Here is a 16,881-nt window from a genome sequence, read left to right as displayed (position 1 = left end):
TTTATCCCCAAAAATATAGCTGTGGTAACTGCTACTCCAATATCAACAATAAAACTATAATCCAAATCATAGCAATATCCAACAAATAATCCAAGCATAATATCATCATCTCAAAATACTCCAAGGGTAGCACAACACTACTGTCATGATGAATCCGAAAACAATACTCCTACTACTCCAATAACAAGAATAAAGCTATTCGGCTAAGATCCACATGTAAACATCATCTCCGAAAATAATACTCCAAGCAACAGAACATCAACTAGCATCATGAAAATAATCATACTAACCACTAATAATCCAAAGGCAGTATGACATCCAAAGCAAATACTCCAAGATATAATGACAGGTATCATCATGAAAATAATCATACTAACCACTAATAATCCAGAGGCAGTATGACATCCAAAGCAAATACTCCAAAAATATCATACCCAACACCACCATCATAACATAAGCCACCACTACTAGGAAAAAAGCCTAGTAGTAGCGCGGGTTAAAAGCTAGTAGTAGCGCGGGTGCCTGCGCTACTACTACGGCGCTACAGCTAACTGGTAGTAGTAGCGCGGTGCATCCCGCGCTACTAGTACGTGTGTTAGTAGTAGCGCGTGTCTGTGACCCGCGCTACTACTATTAATTTGAAAAACCAAAAAAAATCTCGACCCCATGACGCGCGCACGTTGGCCGGGAGCAGGGAGATCTCGTCCATGATGCGTGCCTCGTGGAAGCCGTTGAGGGCGGCCGCGGAGGCCAGCTCGGCGTGGGCCAGGAGCTGGAGGACTTGCATCTTGGCATCATGCATGGGGAGCAACACCTCGCGGCGGCCGTCGCCGTTGAGGTCGGCGACGAGCGGCGGCAGGAGGCGGTCCACGTCTTTCGGAACGAGAAGTCGCCCTCGTGCCGCCGGAGGAGGAGGGGGATTGGTCAGCTAGCGTTTCGGATCGAATCGGAGAGGGGGGAGGAGGGCTGACCTGGAGCAAGAAGAAGACGGTGAAGGCGGCGAGGAGGAGGATGTCGTGGTCGCGCTTCCGCATCTTGGTGGCGGCGAGGAGCTCCAGCGACTGCCCACCGAAGGGATCTCAGAGAGGGAGGGGGCGGAGAAAGCAGAGTGTACCAGCGGCAGCCACCGCTGGAGTATGAGGGAGAGAGGAGGAAAGTGAGAGAGGGGGAAAGTGAGGAAGAGAGGAGGGATTCGGCTGAGGATACGGGGATTTCACCTACCTCGTACTTAGTAGTAGCGAGGGATGTAAAACCGTGCTACTACTATCAACTTAGTAGTAGCGCGGATTTGTACCCCTTGCTACTACTATGGCATGTCCCGGGAGGGCACGGTAGAGACCGCTTAGTAGTAGCGAGGGTTAAAAACCCGCGCTACTAGTATCAACTTAGTAGTAGCGAGGGTTAAAAACCCGCGCTACTAGTAAGTAGCAGTAGCGAGGGTTATAAACCCTCGCTACTAGTAAGCGTCTGCCTATAAGCTTTTCCCTAGTAGTGCACTAATAATCCAATGGTAACATGCCAACCACATAAGCTGCAAAATAAAAGTCCTAGAACTCCAAGCAACATCATGGAAATAACAAGATCAAAATACAACTCCGAGAAATTGCCATGCACAAAGTCATGTAGCTAAAGCAATATTTTAAACAAGTTCAAATAATTTAAACCATGTCACTACATTGCAATCATGCCAATGGAGGGTGTGGCTTGCCTGGGGTGGAAGAAATCACCGGGAGAAAGTGCGAGAAACTCGCGGAAAGGATTGCCGGAAAACGTACTCTCTCGGAGGGGGCTGAATAAGGGCAGGGGCAAAATGGTCATTTTCAGAATGTCAAAACATGGTGAAAATGGTTCCATCAGAACGGGCTCGATGAAACGAAGAAGTGGGCTTTGGAATCACCTCATTTGGAGTTGTGGGTAAAAAGATGTGAATGTCTTTCTGCCAGGGACCTATATGTGATGAAATCTTCACAAACAGGCCCTCAGCCGTAAAAACAGAAAGAGCCTTCTCCGGTAGTACCCTTTCTCTGAAGTGAAAGCGTAGTTTGGCCCGAAGGAGAGGAGAGTATGCTTTCGTGAGGGGAGAGCGCACCCGGGCCATTCCCGCGTCCACTTATCCACGTCAGCGAGGGTGCGGGGCCGGGGCTTGGGTCACTGACTGGTGGGGCCGCGGGTGCCACACGCTTGTCAACTCCCTCCTCCCGCCTCCCGCTTCTTCTTCCCCGCGCCTGCCCCCTGGACAGGGAGTGGGTCGATGGCGCCAGCAGGATTCCGGCCAGCTCCGGCCATCTCCGGCCAGAGAGAAGACACCGATGGCCTCGGGACAGAGGTCCGCACCCATCCAGGGGCTGCACGCATGCCGGGGAGTGCTGTAACGGCGACAACAAAGAGCACCCGCGGGCGTGGTCTTCCGCCAAGATGGGGCACGCAGCGATTAGGGCTCCGGCGACGAACTAATTATATGGGGAGGACCGTCGGAGACTAGGTGGTGCTCTGGTAGTGGCTATGAGGAGAGGGAGGGCTCGGCTCCGAAGAATTTAGGGCGGAGGGAGCAGCGGCCGTGGTGATGGTTTGCGGCGAGGAAAGCTTCTGGAGCTCAAAGAAGAGGCGGAGCGGGGCTCTGGGAAGGAGAGGAAGAGGTTTGTGAGCTCAGAGGGCTCGGGGAAGGGCTTAAAAAGGCAGAGGGAAGGAGTGCTGAGCTGGCACCGCCACGGACGCGTGTCCGGCGCCGCGGACGCGTGCCCGCGCTTGCGAGCTCGGAGGTAGACGACGCAGGAGCAGTGGAGGTTCCTACGCGGCAAAGGCCATTGTCCTTCCAAGATAGAGAATTAATGTGCCATTGTCTCGATCTGAGGTGGTGTGGTTAAATGGTAAATGACGTTTGAAGTTTACTGCTGTGAACTTGGGTGAGCACTATTGATCAACAGGAAGGGTTTTGGATCCAATGAAGTTGTCTGTGAGGTTGAGGTTAAGAAGGACTTTCATCCTGGTAACTTGGAGAAGAATTGGATCAAGATAAATCATAGTTGCTATGCAACCGACCAAAATGGTCCAGAAATGAGATTTGGATGATGCACTCAAATGGTGTGGCCACTTGAGCTCAAGTTTGGCAAGGCTTCATGATTTGATCATATAAAGATGTTGTATATGTTTTATACCAATTGGATTCACCAAAATGGTACTTGCTTCACAAACATCCTTGCTGACCAGAAACTTGCAAAAATTCTAGAGAAATATTGGCTTGATGAACCATGCCCAAAATGGGTGGAGGTAGGTTATATGGATAATAGAAGGCCTAGAAATATTGGCAGCCATAATGGAGCAAGATAAAATGTACTTGCTTCACAAACTAAAATTTTGGGCAAAATCAAAGAATTGAAAGTGATGTCACATGGAGGAATAACATGAGCTCTACTTTAGTGGAGGGCTATGATATGATGATATGAGGCACCATGCAAAATGGCAACTCATTTGGATATGCCTAGCTTGCACCTCCTTCACAAAGCTTATTTCTGGATAGAAACTTTGGAAAATCATAATTAAATAATTACTAGGAAAATGAGGTTGCATTTTGGCATGTTGCAATGATATGGACAGGAAAAGGTGTCCAGGGAGTTTGAGGTCAATTGGGCAAAGAAAAATAGCACTTGGTTCACATTCTGCCATTCAGGACAGAATAGGAAATGAATTATTTGAGCAAGATGATAAACATGACAAATGAAATATGTTGCCATATTTTGGAAAGATATGACCCAAACAATTTATGAGAATTATTTGGGAATTTTAGGAGTGATGGTAATATAGGTTTCTTCACAACCTAGGGCAGACAGGGTTATTCTTTTAATAGAAAAAGGAATATTCCTGAGAAAAAAGAAATTAGGGTTTAGGCAAGTAGTGAAGTGACATGATCTTGGCAGGGTTTTGAGAATGATGAGCCACTTGGGAAGGAAAGGGAGGATGATTTCCCAGGTGACAAGGCCACGGAACCACTCCAAAAAGAAAAAACAGAGCAAAAACCAAAAAATTAAAAAGAAAAAGAAAAGGGCCAAAATCCAGGCTGTTACAGAGGGGTATGTCGATGGCTCCATCCCGTGCCCGTCGTCATATCATCCGGCGTACCATGTGTGGGTGGCTCAGGATCAGGCTATTCTCTCCGCTATCCAACAATCGCTCACCCCGAGCGTGTCGTCACTGGTCATCTTCGCCGTGACTTCCCGAGACGCTTGGTCGGCACTTCACAGTAGCTTCGCCTCATAGTCTATGGCGCGTGCTCATGCCATACGCACCAAGTTGGGGGAGACTAAACTTGATGGTCTGTCTATCACTGAGTACTTTAACAAGATGTCGGGTCTCGCAGACACATTGGCCTCGATTGGACAGCCACTTGGAGATGAGGAATTCAGCACCCACGTGCTCAACGGCCTTGATGATGATTATGACAATCTCATCGAGAATATTCATGGTCGTGAGGCACCACTTCCTCCATGAGAGCTATAAGCACGTCTACTTGGTCGTGAGCAGCGCATCAAAGCGCGTCGCGCCTCCCTGAGCTTCATCTCTACCAACGCCGCGACCCGTGGCAAGCCACAGAAGCCATCGCCATCGCCTGGCGGGAAACCGGCGGCCTCATCCCTGCAGGCCCGCGCTGCCCCGCCATCCATCACTGGCGGCACCCGTCCGGTGGCTTGTTGTCCTTGCTGCGATGCTCAGCAGGCCTGCTAGCTGTGTGGCCTTGAGTGTCACATCGCCTCCCGGTGCCATCGACGCTACAAGCAAGATTTCCTCGGCCTGGGTAATAATGGAAAGGGGAATGAAAAACAGGCTGGTGCGGTGACAAGTCATGATCATGGGCGCACCCCGTCCTACTCCATCGATCCAACGTGGTATATGGACACGGGAGCCACGAACCACCTCACTAACGAGATGGCCAAGCTCTCCACCAAGGAACCATATTGCGGTCATGATCAGGTGCACACAACCAATGGAGCAGGTATGCACATCTCCCATGTTGGTCAGGCCTCACTCCTCACACACAACTTTCGCAAACTGCATCTTTCTAATGTTCTTCGTGTTCCCACTGCTACACATAGTTTGTTGTCTATTCCTCAACTTACTCGTGATAATAATGTCCTTGCTGAGTTTCACCCTTTTCTTTTCTTTATCAAGGATCGGGACACGAGGGCCATTCGGCTTAGTGGTCGTCTTCGTCATGGTTTATATGCACTTGACATGCCACCCACATCTCCTATTCAGTCTTCTCCCCAGGCGTTCAGCGGTGTTCGTGTGTCGTCTACACATTGGCATGCACGCCTTGGTCACCCTGTTGCTCCTATAGTTTGTCATGTGCTACATCGTCATGAACTACCAGTTGTGTCCAATAAAACTGATGAAACAATTTGTGATGCCTACCAGCAGGGCAAGAGTCACCAACTTCCGTTTTCAGAGTCTAGTCGTGTTGTGAACCATCCTCTTGAGCTTGTGTTTTCTGATGTATGGGGTCATGCCCAAACATCCGTTAGTGGCCATAATTATTATGTCAGTTTCATTGATGCTTATAGCCGGTTTACTTGGCTTTATCTTATTAAGAGAAAATCCGATGTGTTCGATGTTTTTCTTCAGTTTCAAGCGCATGTTGAGCGTCTCCTTAAGCAGACAATTATTCATGTCCAATCCGACTTGGGGGGGTGAATATCACAACCTCAACACGTTTTTCAACAATCTTGGGATCTCGCACCGTGTGTCTTTTCCTATACACATCAGCAGAATGGCACCGCTGAACGTAAGCATCGTCATCTTGTAGAAACTGGTCTTACTTTGCTAGCTCATGCCTCCGTCCCGTTTCGGTTTTGGAGTGATGCCTTCTCCACCGCTTATTTCTTGATAAACAGGCTACGCTCACAACTTCTGAATATGAAAACTCCTCTTGAACTCTTGCTCAACGAAATCCCAGATTACACTTTTCTCAAAGTGTTTGGGTCTGCATGTAGGCCCCATTTGCGTCCATACAACAAACGTAAGTTAGAGTTTCGGTCTAAAAAGTGTGTTTTTCTTGGGTATAGTTCCCTTCACAAAGGGTACAAATGCCTACACGTTCCCACCAATCGCGTCTACATCTCTCGTGACGTCGTCTTTGATGAGAATGTTTTCCCTTTTCATGCACTTCCGAATAACTCTGAAACTCCTATCCCACCTGTCCACTCTTCCATACATGTGCCTGATCAATTTATGGATGTTGCAAATGCTCCTGTGTTGCTTCCTAATCATACTGCAGGTATTGGACGTGGTGCTCGTCTTGAGCTACTTGATGAACAGGTGCCGGATGATGATGATCCGAAGCGGGACGTGGATCTGCATGGGACATGCATATCGGGTGCAGCCGCCCCGCGGGCGCCGCCCACGCCCTCACCCGACCCGCGGGCGCCGCCCTCACCCGCCTTGCGGGTGTCGCCCTCACCCGCCTCGCGGGTGTCGCCCATGCCCGCCTCGCGGGCGTTGCTCGCGCCTGGCCTGGCTGGGCCATCTGCCGCCACACCTGGCCCAGCCGCTGGCCCTTCTGCGTCGGCTGGGCTGGCCTCACCTGGCCCAACGCCAAATCTGGGTTGGCGGCCATGCCTGGCCCAGCGCCGCTGCTCTCTCTAGAGCCAGGTGGCTCTGACACTGGCTCAGGCGCTGGCTCGCCGGCTGAGGCCTCGCTTCTGCAGTCACCTGTGCCAAGCCCGACCACATCACCACAGTCGGCTGCCACTGTTCTTCATCCTCGCACGCGCAGTCAGACAGGGATTTTTCAGCCAAAGAAACACAATGACGGGACTGTCGCGTGGCTTGCCGCCTCGCGGGCGTCGCTCGCGCCTGGCCTGGCTGGGCCATCTGCCGCCACACCTGGCCCAGCCGCTGGCCCTTCTGCGTCGGCTGGGCTGGCCTCACCTGGCCCAACGCCAGATCTGGGTTGGCGGCCATGCCTGGCCCAGTGCCGCTGCTCTCTCTAGAGCCAGGTGGCTCTGACACTGGCTCAGGCGCTGGCTCGCCGGCTGAGGCCTCGCTTCTGCAGTCACCTGTGCCAAGCCCGACCACATCACCACAGTCGGCTGCCACTGTTCTTCATCCTCGCACGCGCAGTCAGACAGGGATTTTTCAGCCAAAGAAACACACTGACGGGACTGTCGCGTGGCTTGCCGCCTGCATGGCTCATATTGCTGCAGATCCCACAGCTGAGCCTCGCCATATTCAAGCTGCACTAGGCATACCTCATTGGCGTGCTGCGATGGAACAGGAGTTTCAGGCTCTGCTTCAGAATGACACTTGGCATCTTGTTCCCCCGACGTCTGGTGTTAATATCATTGATTCCAAGTGGGTTTTTAAAGTCAAGAGACATGCTGATGGTTCTATTGAGCGCTACAAAGCACGGCTTGTTGCTAAGGGGTTCAAACGAGGTATGGTCTTGACTATGAAGACACATTCAGTCCGGTTATCAAGCCTACTACCATTCGTTTGCTGTTGTCTCTGGCTGTTACCCGAGGATGGTGTCTTCGTCAGCTTGATGTGCAGAATGCTCTTCTGCACGACGTTCTCGAGGAAGAAGTTTATATGCGTCAACCACTGGGGTTTGTGGATCCTGCACGTCCTCATCATCTTTGTCGTCTTCTTAAGGCACTATATGGACTTAAAGAGGCTCCCCGTACGTGGCATGCATGCCTCGGCTCTGTTCTTCGAGCTCTTGGTTTTCTTCCCTCCACTGCTGACACATCCTTGTTCCTTCTTCAGCGTCCTGAGGTTACAATGTATCTCCTGGTTTATGTTGCTGATATCATCCTCATCAGTTCCTCTGCTGCTGCATCGGATCGTCTTGTGGCTGCTTTGAGTGGGGATTTTGCTGTCAAGGACTTAGGTGCTCTGCATTTTTTCCTTGGTCTGGAGGTCTCACGGTCTTCTGCTGGGTTGACTCTTACTTAGAAGAAGTATTCTCTGGATCTATTGCGTCGTGCTGGCATGCTGAAGTGTAAACATGCGATCACTCCAATGTCTGCTACTGATCGGTTGTCTGCCCTGGATGGAGATCTTCTTTCACCTGATGATGCTACTGAGTATCGTAGTCTTGTTGGTGGTCTATAGTATCTTACTATCACCAGATCAGATGTCTCTTATGCAGTCAACCGTGTCTGTCAGTATCTTTATGCACCCAGGACGTCTCATTGGTCAGCTGTGAAACGCATTCTGCGTTATATCTATTTCACTGCCTCTTATGGTTTACTTCTCCAGCTTGGACCACCTTATGAGATCTCAGCCTTTTCAGATGCAGATTGGGTTGGGTGTCCCGATGACAGGCGATCCACGCAGGGGGGGGGGGGTATGCAGTGTTTCTTGGTCCTAATTTGATCGCCTGGAATGCTCGTAAGCAGGCTACGGTGTCTCGCGGCAGTACTGAAGCTGAGTACAAAGCAGTTGCTGATGCGACTGCTGAGATCATATTGGTTCAGTCCTCGTTGAGAGAATTGAGAGTCCCTCCTGCTCATTCTCCAGTGCTTTGGTGTGACAACATTGGTGCTACCTATCTCTCATCCAATCCGGTGTTTCATGCTCGGACGAAACACATTGAGGTAGACTATCACTTTGTTCGAGAACGTGTTACACAGAAGCTCCTCAGTATCAAGTTCATCTCATCAAAAGATCAACTTGCTGACATCTTCACGAAGCCTCTTCCACAACCATAGTTTGTAGGCTGTAGGCGCAATCTTAACTTACTTTGTACTTCAGGCCATAGTTAAGATTGAGGGAGGGTGTTAGACTGTATATCTGTACGTGAACCCTTGTACACATCTGTAATTGTATTGTACCCTTTGGTACTCCTATATAATGAGATAGCCACACCCCCGTTTAGGGTGTCGAGCAGTTTCCTAAACTCTATGTTTTACAAGTAGGCGATGGCGTTGGCTACCGTTGTCTGTGCTGCTTGTTGATTCTCACCCGATGCTGGTGTAGCCGCTATTCTAGATGTTTGGATGTGGTAATTCAGCCTGAGCTTCTTCTTCTATTTTTCGTTTGCTTGTATTGCTGATTGGCCGAGGGCTGTTCTAGCACTTTGTATCTTTGTCATTTTCTTGTTTTCCTTCCTTTTAAGTTGTGTGTCTGTAATCCTGGCTGCTTGATGGCTTTGTTAATTCAAAGTCGGGCTAGGTTCGAGCCTTTTTTGGGCTGGGCCATCGCCTTTTCTCTAAAAAAAAGTTCAGTCATTCATCCGCACAGTTTGATATTTCCTTCTTAATTTATTTGACATGTGAAGACACGAATAGGTGCGAGCACACATAGAAAAATGGACGGGAGAAGAATCCGATGGATGTGATAAACATGTAGGAATCAGAGATGTCGGGAGAGAAACAAATATTTACCCAATGCATCCATTGGTCCACAGCTAACACGATGGTCTCAATAAACCTCAGCATTCCGGCAACTTTATGGAACTGCCCTATAGCGGTGACAGCATGCCCGGGCATCTTTAGCCGCAATCGAGCTTGACTCTTCACTACCAGTAAGGCCCCATTTGGTTGTACGAGATCCCTGGGGGATCCCTGCCTTTTTCCTGGGTGGGTAAACCACGGGCTTAGTTGGCCCTGGGCGATCAAACATGCTTATTTGGTAGAACACGAGGGAGGAAGAGCCCTGGGCTTTCCCCGGCCCATCCCCGGTTAGATCTCCCTGTGTCGATAGGTCGGGAGAAATCCCTCGATTCATTCGCTCGATCTCTCTCTCTCTCTCGCGACCTTCTAGCGTCCGCCTTCCTTCTTCGCCGCCTGACAAACGGAAAGCGAAGCCCCTGCCCCTGCCCCCGTCCCTCCCACCCCTCTCCCCTTTCGTCCAAATTAAGGTGGTGCTCTCCCCGTGGTGAGGGAGGGGGATTCCTAATGACCATGAAAATCCCCCCAAGGGGGATTAGTGCCCTGGGATACTTTACCCTTCCAACCAAATTAGGCCTAAAGGTATGCTCTGCTTGTCGTCCGTTAACCTATGCCTTGCTGTCTCCCAATTACTTGAATGAGACACTGTTTTGGCACCAATTTTGTGCTTGTAACTGGTTCGAGTGACAATTCCAAGAGGAAAAAAAGATTCTAGGCTAATTGTGCAAGTTTGCCCGTGAGTATATGTTACCACAACTATAAATGTGGCACATTAGCCACATAGTTTAGTGTGTGTTTAGACATCTAACGAGTTGCAACTCACGCGTTCATTTCTTTTCTGAATGTCCAAACCACGTCAAACCTTAATAGCCCGGCAAAGCATTTCCTTAACTATCCAGATAGCAAAAGTTTATCCATGGAATCACGGCCAAATGGGTCCTGCTCTCGTATGAACACAATGGGCAAAAGTCCATTTGCTTATACAGATGGGAAATGAAAAGAACTTGGTTACAATTTACTATGTAGTGTCGCCCCTGCGCGGCGACCGGGGGGAACCCTAGTGCCGCCGCGTCCTCGTCCCTCCCCCGACCTCTCCTCCTCGCTGCCGCCGGGGCGCGCCGCCGGGCAAAGCTCGGTCGGCGTCGGCGGCGGCGGGATCTCTTCTCCCACGACTCGCTGGATCTGGCGCGGGCGGATCGCATTGGTTTTTGGCGGCGCGCCGGCGCGGGCTTGGGGGTGACGGCAGGGCTCACGCTCGCGGTTTCCCCTGATGTGCGTGGGAGTCTGCTCGGGGTGCGCGGTGGCGGGCCTCGGCAAGCGGTGGCGGCCGCTGGGCTCTCGGCGGCGCTCCGGGTGTGCAGGCGGCGGTGGTCCCTGTGCGCGGTCGGCAGCTCCATCTCTGACCCGGACGGCGCAGGGGATGGCGGCGGCCCGGCGTGGCCGGCGATCTAGATGCGATGGTGCCGGCGGCTCGTTGATCTGCCGGTGCTCCAGGGTTCTGCCTAGTGGTGCTGGTGGTGACAGCGGCCCGTGCACGAGAGTTGGATCCCTTCGAACTGATCTAGGTGAAAACTTGCCTTCGGCGTCTGCTAAGGACGGTGGTGGTGGCGCTATCTGCGTCGTTCCCTTCTTGAAGGCATCACCGTGGAGAAGTTCAAGGCCACTCTCTGCTACCTCCGGGGGAAACCCTAGATCGGATGATCGGATGACGGCGGCGCTCTGGTGTCGTTCCTCCCTTGGGGGCGTCGTTCTTGGAGGTACACACGTGATCGAGGAACCAGAGGACAAATTCTTTGGTGGAGCGGTGATTCATCCTACACGCCAATGGCGACGGATCTTGACGGCGTGGCGCAGTGCAGATTCGGAGTTCGCTGTGGGAGGATGGACTCACGCAGGAGGACGACGCTGTCGGGCGTCGTGGTGGCGTCGATGGCAGAGAGACCTGGCACGGTACATGCAACAGTACAACTCTGAAAATGGATTGGTGGCAGGTGGCTGTGACGGCCTCATACCCGGTAGGTGTCCTGGTTGAGGAGTGCACCGGACTGGAAGGTGCCCCATACCCGACAGGCATCCTGGTTGGGACCTCAGGTCTTAGATGTTTAGGTTTGGCTGCGATTTCTGTTTGGTATTAGGCCCAGACTATCTGCGCCCCTTTATCAATTGGATAGGTGTAGCGACAGTTGTTGCTTAGACGGTGGCTTTAGTCTTGCTGTTGTATGGCTTTGTAAGGTCTTGTGAAAATAATTAATAAAGTGGTCGTATGCATCGCCCATATGCAGAGGCCGGGGTCATCCTCCTTTTCTAAAAAAATTACTCTATAGTGAGTTAATTGCCAAAACCACCACATTTAGGGCATAGTTTGCAGAAAACCACGAGGTCACTAATTTTTTGCAAAAACCGCCGTGTATTCAGTAAACCTTTTGCAAAAAGCACTGACAGAGGGATTTAGCTCGTTTGATCACTTTCTGACAGTGAGGCCGGATAATAAGAAGCTGATTTGGTAAAAACACGAACAACAGGGCTTTTCTGTAAATAACAGAAACGTGAAGGATGAAAACGTAAAATATTCAAAGGATAAGGTTATCTTCTCTCTTCTCCCGTGTACACTGGAGCCAACAACCACCTGTACGAGCTCATGGCCGGCGTGTACAAAGGAGCTTGTTCCCGGTGGTTCCTTGCTCATGGCCGCATCCAAGGACCTCCATCGGGGCCGGAGCTCCGCCAACCACCTCCATCGACCGGATTCGGGCGTCCTTAGTTTCCCCTACGCCGCCTGCCTTCGTATCCACTTCAAGCCCGGCAACCAAGCTCCAGAGATCGAGCGGATCGATCGTCCACGCGCGAGGGGGGGGGGACTGGGCGCGTGCATCGACGGGAGCGAGCTCCTCCAAAACACAACAGATAACCCTAGGGACGCGCATGGAGGTTGGCCCCCATCCATGGTGTCGAGCGGCGCTGGGCATCCCCGGCAGACGGCCGAGGCGCGGCGACGGCATCCCGGCGGCTGCCTCCACGAAGTCCCCGCCGTGGACGCTTGAACGCTGCACGGGAGCTGCTGTCCACGAGGGAGGGGGGAGGGGGCTGGTTGCTTTTATTTTTAAGATTTAAGGGTGTATATGTAAATGTTTTGCCAAGTCAACTCCCGACAATTTGGCCCCGCTTGTCAGAAAGTGACCAAACGATCTAAATCACTCGATCAGTGTTTTTTGCAAAAAGTTTACTGAATGTGCGGTGTTTTTTGTAAAAAAAATAATGACCTCGTGGTTTTTTGCAAACGATGTCTCAAATGTGATGGTTTTCTACAATTAACTCCTCTGTAGTTTATACCCTGTACAACCTGTGGCTTCCTTCAGTTAGAAGCACAAGTCAGCAACCAATGAACACACGGAACATCCGCCTGCCAAACGACGAGAAAGAATTAACAGTCAGACCAGCGGTTAAGATTCACAGATTAGTGGCACACGATGGTCTCAGAGCAGTCTATCCCAACAGAGTCTACAGCGAAACACGGCTGCGACGGCGACGGCGACTGCAATTTCCCCTTGCCCGGCCGCCACTCTGTCTCCACCGCCACAGGGCCCTGCTCTAGCCTGGTTGTCCTTCTGTAGCTTCCTCCCCAGCTAGGAGAGATGAGCGCAGCTCCCTCCAGGGGCGATGACGGCCAGTGACACTCAGGATCGAGAATGCCAGCACCTTGTCCATACTCGAATGGAGATGGGGATGATTCCTGCAGCAGCTCCGGTGGGCGATGCTTTTCTTGCACGCACACGCTGTATGACTTTGCTTGCTTGCTGCTCGGGTTTGTGAAGGGAGAGAGGGGACGGGACCCGGCTATATACGGCGGAGCATGGTCAGGCCCGTACCATGATCAGGTCAGGTGCAGAGTGTGCAATGGCACACGAGCTCCTCCAAAACACAACAGATAACCCTAGGGACGCGCATGGAGGTTGGCCCCCATCCATGGTGTCGAGCGGCGCTGGGCATCCCCGGCAGACGGCTGAGGCGCGGCGACGGCATCCCGGCGGCTGCCTCCACGAAGTCCCCGCCGTGGACGCTTGAACGCTGCACGGGAGCTGCTGTCCGCGAGGGAGGGGGGAGGGGGCTGGTTGCTTTTATTTTTAAGATTTAAGGGTGTATATGTAAATGTTTTGCCAAGTCAACTCCCGACAATTTGGCCCCACTTGTCAGAAAGTGACCAAACGATCTAAATCACTCGATCAGTGTTTTTTGCAAAAAGTTTACTGAATGTGCGGTGTTTTTTGTAAAAAAATAATGACCTCGTGGTTTTTTGCAAACGATGTCTCAAATGTGATGGTTTTCTACAATTAACTCCTCTGTAGTTTATACCCTGTACAACCTGTGGCTTCCTTCAGTTAGAAGCACAAGTCAGCAACCAATGAACACACGGAACATCCGCCTGCCAAACGACGAGAAAGAATTAACAGTCAGACCAGCGGTTAAGATTCACAGATTAGTGGCACACGATGGTCTCAGAGCAGTCTATCCCAACGGAGTCTACAGCGAAACGCGGCTGCGGCGGTGACGGCGACTGCAATTTCCCCTTGCCCGGCCGCCACTCTGTCTCCACCGCCACAGGGCCCTGCTCCAGCCTGGTTGTCCTTCTGTAGCTTCCTCCCCGGCTAGGAGAGACGAGCGCAGCTCCCTCCAGGGGCGATGACGGCCAGTGACACACTCAGGATCGAGAATGCCAGCACCTTGTCCATACTCGAATGGAGACGGGGATGATTCCTGCAGCAGCTCCGGTGGGCGATGCTTTTCTTGCACGCACACGCTGTATGACTTTGCTTGCTTGCTGCTCGGGTTTGTGAAGGGAGAGAGGGGACGGGACCCGGCTATATACGGCGGAGCATGGTCAGGCCCGTACCACGAGCAGGTCAGGTGCAGAGTGTGCAATGGCACAGGGCCTCTAAATTTTTGAGGCCCCCAAATTTATCTTAAATAATAAATACTCCCTTCTTCCAAAAATATAAGGCGCGGTTTGATTTTTTTTATCTTTATTGTACAGCATTGACTATGATTTTCATGTATTATATGTCTATAAAATTAGTATACAAACATATGAAATAAAATTGTTTTGCAAGACAAATACGACGATGCCATTTATACATGTTCAATCCATATACTTTGATATATATCAGTGATCAAAGTCGTGCATCAAGAACTGTAAAAAGTCAATTGCACCTTATATTTTGAAAAAAAAGAGAGTAGCAATTAACAAATTAAACAAGAGGATAATTAAGGAATGTATACCTCACGTGCAACCTACCAACTTCCGACGCCAACCAGTAACCATCCCACGCCATGACACAACAAGCGCACGTCTCTCTCTGTCGATATTAATCAACTGTAAATTCTGATTACAAAATTTCCCATACATCATATTCCGAAGGGACGTCTTTGGAAGCACTACCTATTCTTCTCGGATTCTCTGTTCTCTTTGCAACAAATCACTTTGCAAATTCTTCAAAGATATTTGAGGCAAGCAACGGATTCATATGGTTTGCTCTCATCTATATCTATATATCTATCTATCTATCTATCTATCTATCTATCTATCTATCTTCTATATACCTATACTAATTCTAGACTTCCAAAAAAATTTCTATGTTAATCAGATTTTACAAACCGTTTGAAGAAATATGCCCTAGAGTCAATAATAAAGTTATTATTTATTTCCTTATATCATGATAAATGTTTATTATTCATGCTAGAATTGTATTAACCGGAAATATAATACATGTGTGAATACATAGACAAACAATATGTCACTAGTATGCCTCTACTTGACTAGCTCGTTGAATCAAAGATGGCTAAGTTTCCTAGCCATAGACATGAGTTGTCATTTGATTAACGGGGTCACATCATTAGAGAATGATGTGATTGACTTGACCCATTCCGTTAGCATAGCACTTGATCGTTTAGTTTGTTGTTATTGCTTTCTTCATGACTTATACATGTTCCTATGACTATGAGATTATGCAACTCCCGTTTACCAGAGGAACACTTTGTGTGCTACCAAACGTCACAACGTAACTGGGTGATTATAAAGGTGCTCTATAGGTGTCTCCGAAGTTACTTGTTGGGTTGGCGTATTTCGAGATTAGGATTTGTCACTCCGATTGTCGGAGAGGTATCTCTGGGCCCACTCGGTAATGCACATCACTATAAGCCTTGCAAACATTGCAACTAATGAGTTAGTTGCGGGATGATGTGTTACGGAACGAGTAAAGAGACTTGCCGGTAACAAGATTGAACTAGGCATTGAGATACCGACGATCGAATCTCGGGCAAGTAACATACCGATGACAAAGGGAACAACGTATGTTGTTATGCGGTTTGACTGATAAAGATCTTCGTAGAATATGTAGGAGCCAATATGAGCATCCAGGTTCCGCTATTGGTTATTGACCGGAGATGTGTCTCGGTCATGTCTACATAGTTCTCGAACCCGTAGGGTCCGCACGCTTAAAGTTCGATGACAATTATATTATGAGTTTATGTGTTTTGATGTACCGAAGGAGTTCGGAGTCCCGGATGAGATCGGGGACATGACGAGGAGTCTCGAAATGGTCGAGACGTAAAGATCGATATATCGGACGACTATATTCGGACATCGGAAAGGTTCCGAGTGATTCGGGTATTTTCGGGAGTACCGGGGAGTTACGGAAATTCGTATCGGGCCTTAATGGGCCATACGGGAAAGGAGAGAAAGGCCTCAAAGGGTGGCCGCACCCCTCCCCATGGGCTGGTCCGAATTGGACTAGGAGGGGGGCGCCCCCTTCCTTCCTTCTCCTTTTCCCTTCCCTTTCCTTCCCTCCTACTACTACTACTTGGAAGGGCTCCTAGTTCTACTAGGAAAAGCCTCCTCCACTCCTTTATATACGGGGGCAGGGGGCACCCCAAAGACACAACAATTGATCTCTTGATCCCTTAGCCGTGTGCGGTGCCCCTCTCCACCGTAATCCACCTCGGTCATATCGTAGCGATGCTTAGGCGAAGCCCAGCGTCGGTAGAACATCATCATCGTCACCACGCCATCATACTGACGGAACTCTCCCTCAAAGCTCGGCTGGATCGGAGTTCGAGGGACGTCATCGAGTTGAACGTGTGCAGAACTCGGAGGTGCCGTGCGTTCGGTATTTGATCCGTCGGATCGTGAAGACGTACGACTACATCAACCGCGTTGTGCTAACGCTTCCGCTTTCGGTCTAGGAGGGTACGTGGACAACACTCTCCCCTCTCGTTGCTATGCATAACCATGATCTTGCGTGTGCGTAGGAATTTTTTTGAAATTACTACGTTCCCCAACAGTGGCATCCGAGCCAGGTTTTATGCGTTGATGTAATATGCACGAGTAGAACACAAGTGAGTTATGGGCGATATAAGTCATACTGCTTACCAGCATGTCACACTTTGGTTCGGCGGTATTGTTGGATGAAGCGGCCCGGACCGACATTACGCGTACGCTGAC

At 50.3% G+C, this 16,881-nt stretch overlaps 2 pseudogenes; both read right to left on the bottom strand.

Annotated features, from left to right (window-relative positions):
- Positions 1 to 12,840: 12,840 nt before the first annotated feature.
- Positions 12,841 to 13,091, bottom strand: LOC147957612 (uncharacterized; annotated as a pseudogene).
- A 769-nt stretch (positions 13,092 to 13,860) lies between these two features.
- Positions 13,861 to 14,113, bottom strand: LOC147957611 (uncharacterized; annotated as a pseudogene).
- Positions 14,114 to 16,881: the final 2,768 nt, after the last annotated feature.

The sequence above is a fragment of the Triticum urartu genome, chromosome 7A (assembly GCF_056163025.1).
Source record: "Triticum urartu cultivar PI428250 chromosome 7A, HENAU_Tu73, whole genome shotgun sequence".
NCBI lineage: Eukaryota > Viridiplantae > Streptophyta > Magnoliopsida > Poales > Poaceae > Triticum > Triticum urartu.
Note: the sequence above shows the minus strand (reverse complement) of the source record. Positions and strands in the feature narration are given on the sequence as shown.